Source organism: Phascolarctos cinereus, unplaced genomic scaffold (genome assembly GCF_003287225.1).
Source record: "Phascolarctos cinereus isolate Bilbo 61053 unplaced genomic scaffold, phaCin_HiC Scaffold_4;HRSCAF=312, whole genome shotgun sequence".
Classification (NCBI taxonomy): Eukaryota; Metazoa; Chordata; class Mammalia; order Diprotodontia; family Phascolarctidae; genus Phascolarctos; species Phascolarctos cinereus.
The window spans coordinates 666,709,244-666,715,243 of NW_027555847.1; the positions used below are offsets into that span (position 1 = coordinate 666,709,244).

General features: G+C 42.4%; 1 protein-coding gene across 1 annotated transcript in view; it reads right to left on the reverse strand.

Annotated features, from left to right (window-relative positions):
* The window catches only part of LOC110196227 (uncharacterized), a 30,711-nt gene extending 24,926 nt beyond the window's left edge, over positions 1–5,785 (reverse strand). Inside the window, exon 1 of the mRNA XM_078154014.1 lies at positions 5,435–5,785. The gene's annotated coding sequence lies outside the window, so the exon portion shown is untranslated. The remainder of the gene's footprint in view (positions 1–5,434) is intronic.
* Between the last annotated feature and the right edge of the window lie 215 nt (positions 5,786–6,000).

Sequence of the window (6,000 nt, forward strand, 5' to 3'; positions counted from 1 at the left end):
TAGGAGAAATGCAAATCACTCCCAGAAAACTGGCAAAGATGACACAAGACAAAAACCATGAATATTGGAAGGGCAATGGGAAGAGAAGCACACTGCTTAGCTTCACTGTTGGCAAAGCTGTGTATCGGTCCACCTATTCTGGAAAACAATTTGGAATTTTAGTCTAGTGGCAAGAAAAGCCAGTAAACTTCCTATTGTCTTCGATCCAGTGACACCACTCCTAGGCATACAGATGTTTCTCAAAGGGCTCCAAAACAGAAAGGTTCAGAGAGATGAGAAGACACCTCCCCTGTTCCTCTGCAGGAGTGGGAGGGTCACAGGTATTATATATAATGTCATTGTTTTTTAGTATATTGATCAGCTTTGCTGAAATTTTATTCTTCTTCCTTTTTTCTTTTAAGAAAAAATTATTTATTATAAGAGATAGCTCTCCAGGAGAGGAAAAAGAAGAGATGCAGGGGGAACTCTAGGTGATTTAAAAACAAATGATATCGATAAACATCTATTTTAAAAACAACAGAAAGCTTCAATGTATATCAGTTTTGTGGAAGTAAAGAACTGGAAATATAGTGGATGTCTATTGACTGGAGAACGGGTGAACACACTGTGTTATAGGAATATAACAGAATATTGTTGCGAGAATAATGAATAAATAGTACTGGCCCTAGATTCAGAGGCCCTGGGTTCAAATTCTGTCTCTGATATATGCTTGGTATCAGTGAGGCCTTCGGCAAGTCACTTAACATCCACAGGCCTCAGGCTCCTCATCTATAAAATGGGAGGGCTGGGATACATAGCTAGGCACCTACAAGATACTCTCAGATCTCTTCCAGCTCTACCGGTAGGTTCTTATGAATATGAAAATTCAGACAAACATGGGAAGGTTTCTATGAAATGATGCACAGTTAAATAAGCAGAACCAGGAGAATGACATACATAATGTTTACAACAATATAAATAAATGCAGCACTAGAAGGAAGTCAGTCTCTGAATAGCTAAAAAACCAGTCTCGGTCCCAGAGATCAGATAAGACACCTCCCTGCTGATAGCAGACAGCAAGGGAACCACGACAGCTAGATAGATCTCAGGAGAGGTTATTTTGCTTAACTTTTTTCTTTTGACAGGGAGAAGGTGATATAGGAGGGAAAAAGGAAGAACCTATATACAGAAATGACTGATGTTGTGCTGTAAAAACAAAAAGCTATAGGAAAACTTCTAACAAAGTTATGTTCAAAGAACATTACAAATAACTGTGTGATGTGGTAGAAACAGTACTGGGGAATGGGAGTCTGAGATCCTCTGGTTGAGTGCCAGCTCTGCTGTTTACAATCTGCATGAGCCTGGGGAAGTCACTTAAATCTTCTGGGCCTCAGTTTCCTTATCTGTAAAATGAGGAGTTTGGCCTAGATGACCTCACATCTTAGAATTACAATCCTATGATTCTATAAATAAATCATCTCTTTTAACAGAAACAGAATGGCACAGTGGATAGAGAGCTAGCCTCAAAGCCAAAGAGACCTTCAAGTTCAAGACTTAGATGTAAGTCTTGCCAGACTATGTGACTATGGGCAAGTCATTTGACCTCTCAGTACTCACAAAGGGTACTCACTAAGTACTCACTATAAATTGCAGAGAAGGTGCCAATCTGCATTGTAAGGTGGAGTTTCTTCACCTGGGAGTTCCCTATACCAATGAAATCACAAGTCTAGTTCCTATCTTCCTTTAACAGGTTGAAGACCTTGACCTACAATATGGCGCTATGGCTGAACAGCACAAATTGAGTTTGGGTTCTCAGAATTGGAAGAGGCCTCAGTGACCATCATCTAATCCACACATGAAGAAGATTCCGGATGGTACAAGGGAAGGAGCACTGATTCTAGAGTCAGGGGACCTGGGTTTAAATCCTGCCTCTGACATGCACCTGTGACACTGGTTAAGTCATTTAACTTCTCTGGACCTCAATTTCCTCATCTGTAAAATGAAGGGTTTGGATAAAATGAGGGCTTTTCAAGTTTCAGATCGATGGTCCTAAGAGGCAATCTAGGTTTATTTGAAAAACTCTGAGGAAGGGGAGCCCACAATCAGCCGAGGCACCCCTTTTCATTTTTGGACAACTCTAATTATTAGAAAATGTTTTGGTTTTTTCCTCTTACATGAAACTGAAATTGCCCCCTATGAGTTCTGCTCCCTGAGTCCATGCAGAACACATCTAATCCTTAGTCAATCAACAGACATTTATCAAACACTTACTATCTGAAAGATGGTGTGCTAGGTGCTGGAGATACAAAGACCAAAACAAAACAGTTCCTGCCCTCTAGAAGCATACATTCTATCAAAGAAACAATGTGTAAATGGAGTGGTTAAGCGGTGCTATGAGCAGAGCTGTAGGCTTAGAATCAGAAAGACCCAAGTTTAAATCTGATTCAGACACTTACTATTTGTGTGCTGTGTCAGCCTAGGCAAGTCACTTTACCTCTTTTTGCCTCAGTTTCTTCATCTGTAAAGTGGGTATAATAATAGCACCTACCTCCCTGGGTTGTTGTGAGGATCAAATGAGATAATAATTGTAAAGCACTTAGCACAGTACCTGGCACATAGTAAGCATTCTATAAATGTTAGCTATTATTATTATTAATACATATAAACACAAAATATATACAAGATTATCCTTATATACTGATCACATAATGGTTTACTTAGGAAACTGCAGAGAAGAAGAAAAGAAACTTATCGACAGTTAATGGCTTGAGTAAAGTAGTAGAAATACAAAATAAATCTACAAAAATCATCAATATTTTTATAAAGTTCTGAGAATAACCAGGATGGAAGGACAGATAGATAGATAGATAGATAGATAGATAGATAGATAGATAGATAGAAAGAATGAGCAGGCAAGCATTTGTTAAGTACTTATGTTCTAGGCTTAGGAGACAACAATAAGAGATATTCCATTCACAACTACTACAAAATGTATAAAACATCTAGGAGTGAACTCATAACTTAGGCACCACTCTCAACTCTTCCCTTTCGTATATGATTTGTTGCCAAGTCTTGTTGTTTCCACCTTTATAATATTTCTCAGTATTTCCTCTCCTCTAACACTGTTGCGTCTCCACTACAGGCCCTTATCACCTCCCACCTGGATTACTGAAATAGCCTGTTGGTCTCCCTGCCTTAAGTCTCTCCCTACTTCAGTCCGGCTTCCACTCAGCTGTCAAACTGATCTTCCTAAAGCAACAAGTCTGACCATCTCACCCCTATATTCAATACACTCAGTGGCCTCCTATTACCTCCAGTATCAAATCTTCTGTTTGGCTTCTAAAGCACTTGGTTACCTAGTCCCTTTTCAGACCTTTCCAGTCTTCTTAAACCTTCCTTCCCCTCCTCTCTCACATCCCATGTATTCTTCGATCCAGTGACAATGGCCTCCTTGCTGTCCTGCACATAAGGAGGAACTCTATCTTGCAACTCCAGGCATTTTTTTTCCTCCTTCTCTCTGCCTCCTGGTTTCTCTGACTTCTTTCATGTCTCAGAAAAAAGCCCACCTTCTAAAAGAAGTCTTTCCTGAGCTTCCTCACTGCTAGTACCTTCCCCCTATGATAATGCTCTATTTGGCATCCAAAGCCCTTCACAATCTTGCCACCCCTTCCCTTTTCAGTCTTCTTACAACTTATACCCTACAAGATATTCCAACCAGTCACTTGAGTCTCCTAGTTGTTCCTAGAAGGCATTCCATCTCCAGTATTTTTCCCAACTATCCCTCCATACCTAGAACTCTCCCCATTTTCTGCTCTGCAAGCCTTCCCCAACCCCTCTTAATCTGACCACCTTCCCTCTGTTAATTATTTCCTATTTATCCTGTATACCTCTTGCTTTGCATATTTGTTTGCATGTTGTCTCCCCGACTGAATTGTAAGCTCCTTGGGGGCAGGGACTGTCTTTTTTCTCTTTTTATATCCCCAATGTTTAGCACAGTGTCTGATATAGAGAAGGCATTTAATAAATGTTTATTGATTGAATATCTCCAGTTTATCCAGTATTTATCCTTGCACATTGTTGTTTATATATTGTCCCTTCTATTAGACTGTGAGCTCCTTGAGGGCAGAGATTGTCTCTCGCCTTCCTCTGTAACCCCCATGCCAAGCACAGTTACTGGCACATAGTAAACACTTTAAAAATGCTTGTAGGTTGACTGATAAGCACAGGGCTTAGGAAATAATATGTTTACATGTAAATAAATATAAAATATATGTAACACAAATACAAAATAATAGAGAGTGGCTATTAGCATCTGTGGACATCTGTCAAGGTCTTATGTAGATGTCATTTGAGCTGTTTTGAAGGCAACTTAAGGATCCTAAGAGGCTTTGGTCCATAGTCAGTGAGTCAATAAGTATTTATTAAGTGCCTACTGAGTTACAAGCCCTGTGGATAAGAGAGGGAAAAGACAGTTCCTGCCTTCTAATGGAAGAGATAAATTATGCATACAACGATGTACAAACAAGCTATTTACAGATAAATAGGAGATAATCAATAGAAGGAAGTTATCAGTATTAAGAAGGATCAGGAAAGGTTTCCCGTAGAAGGGGAGATTTTAGGTGGGACTTGAACAAAGGGAAGCTAAGAGAAGGACATGAGCAAAGAGAGGGCTCCAGGCACAGCCGGTGAAAATGCCTGGAGTCAAGCGATGGAGTGTCTTGTTGGAGGAACAGCAAGGAGGGCAGTGTCACTGGACCGAAAATCGGGTGGGGTGTAAGTGTGAGAAGACTGAAAAGGAGAGGGGAGGCGACGCTAAGTTAGGAAGGGCTTTGAATGCCAACCCTTTTAAATACTTAAAGCCAGCTATCCTATTTCCCTCCATCTTTTCTTCTCAAGGCTAAACATTCCCAGTCCCATAAACTGCTCGTCCAATACCATGATCTCCATCCCCATCCTGGTTACCCTTCTCTGGACCTACTCCAGTTTATCAACGCCCTTCCTAAAATATGGCACCTAGAACCGAACCCAGGACTCCAGATAAATGATAGTCAAATATACAGAGGCACATGAGCACAGGACGCTTACACTCAGCCCCAGAGGCTGAAGCAGCTCCTCCCAAAGCCTGTTCAGGAAGGTACAGGCAGCCAGGTGAAGCCCAGGGGCCAGCATCCCTTCCCAGGACCAGCCTGGCCTCTGACGTCAGGCCCTCCCAGCCCCGTAGGCCCCGCCCTTCTCCGAAGTCCCTTCACAGCAGGAGGGCTGACGTCAGACCTACTCTGATTTACCCCCCTTCCCTCGCCCCCCCCCGGGAATCCCCCTCCACACCCACACATCCCTGAAGAACCCCCTCATCCAAAATCTTCCCGGGCCATGTCTGTCTCCAGGCCGGTAACTCCTGGGATGGACGCTACGAACCAAGCAAGCAAGAGGAGCCAGGACCAGGGACAAGACTCACCTTCCAGTCGCCAGAAGAACAAAGAGCCGAGCTCTGGATCCACGGACTACTGCGCCTGTGCAGACTATGCCGCTGAACTACGATTCCCAGAATTCATCGCGCTCGAAGACAATTTAAGTGTGCATATATTTATGGAGGGCATCTAGAAAATGAAGATTGGTACTGGTGATGTGAGCAGGAGCTGTCTCAGAGTGTTCTGGGAAATGGAGTCCAGAGGTTACTGTGGGCAAGCGCGCTCTTAATGACTCAAGCAATTGAGTTTGATTAATTACTTGAGCGCTTACGGCATGCCCAGCCCGGAACAAACCTCCTCTTGCGACATTACGGGACATTACGGGACTGCCTTAGAGTCCGGCCCCTAACTATATCCCAGAGGCCTTCGCGGCTTTCCTTTCCAAACATCTGCAACTGTGTCAATTCAATTCTTTCGCTAGGCAGTATGTATTAAGTCAAAGCAAAACAGCTCCTGCTCTCTAGGAACTTAGGTTCTGCTAGGGAAAAACAACACGTACAACAAATGAGAATATACAAAGTAATGGAATGGAAGGAAGGAGCACTAATTATTG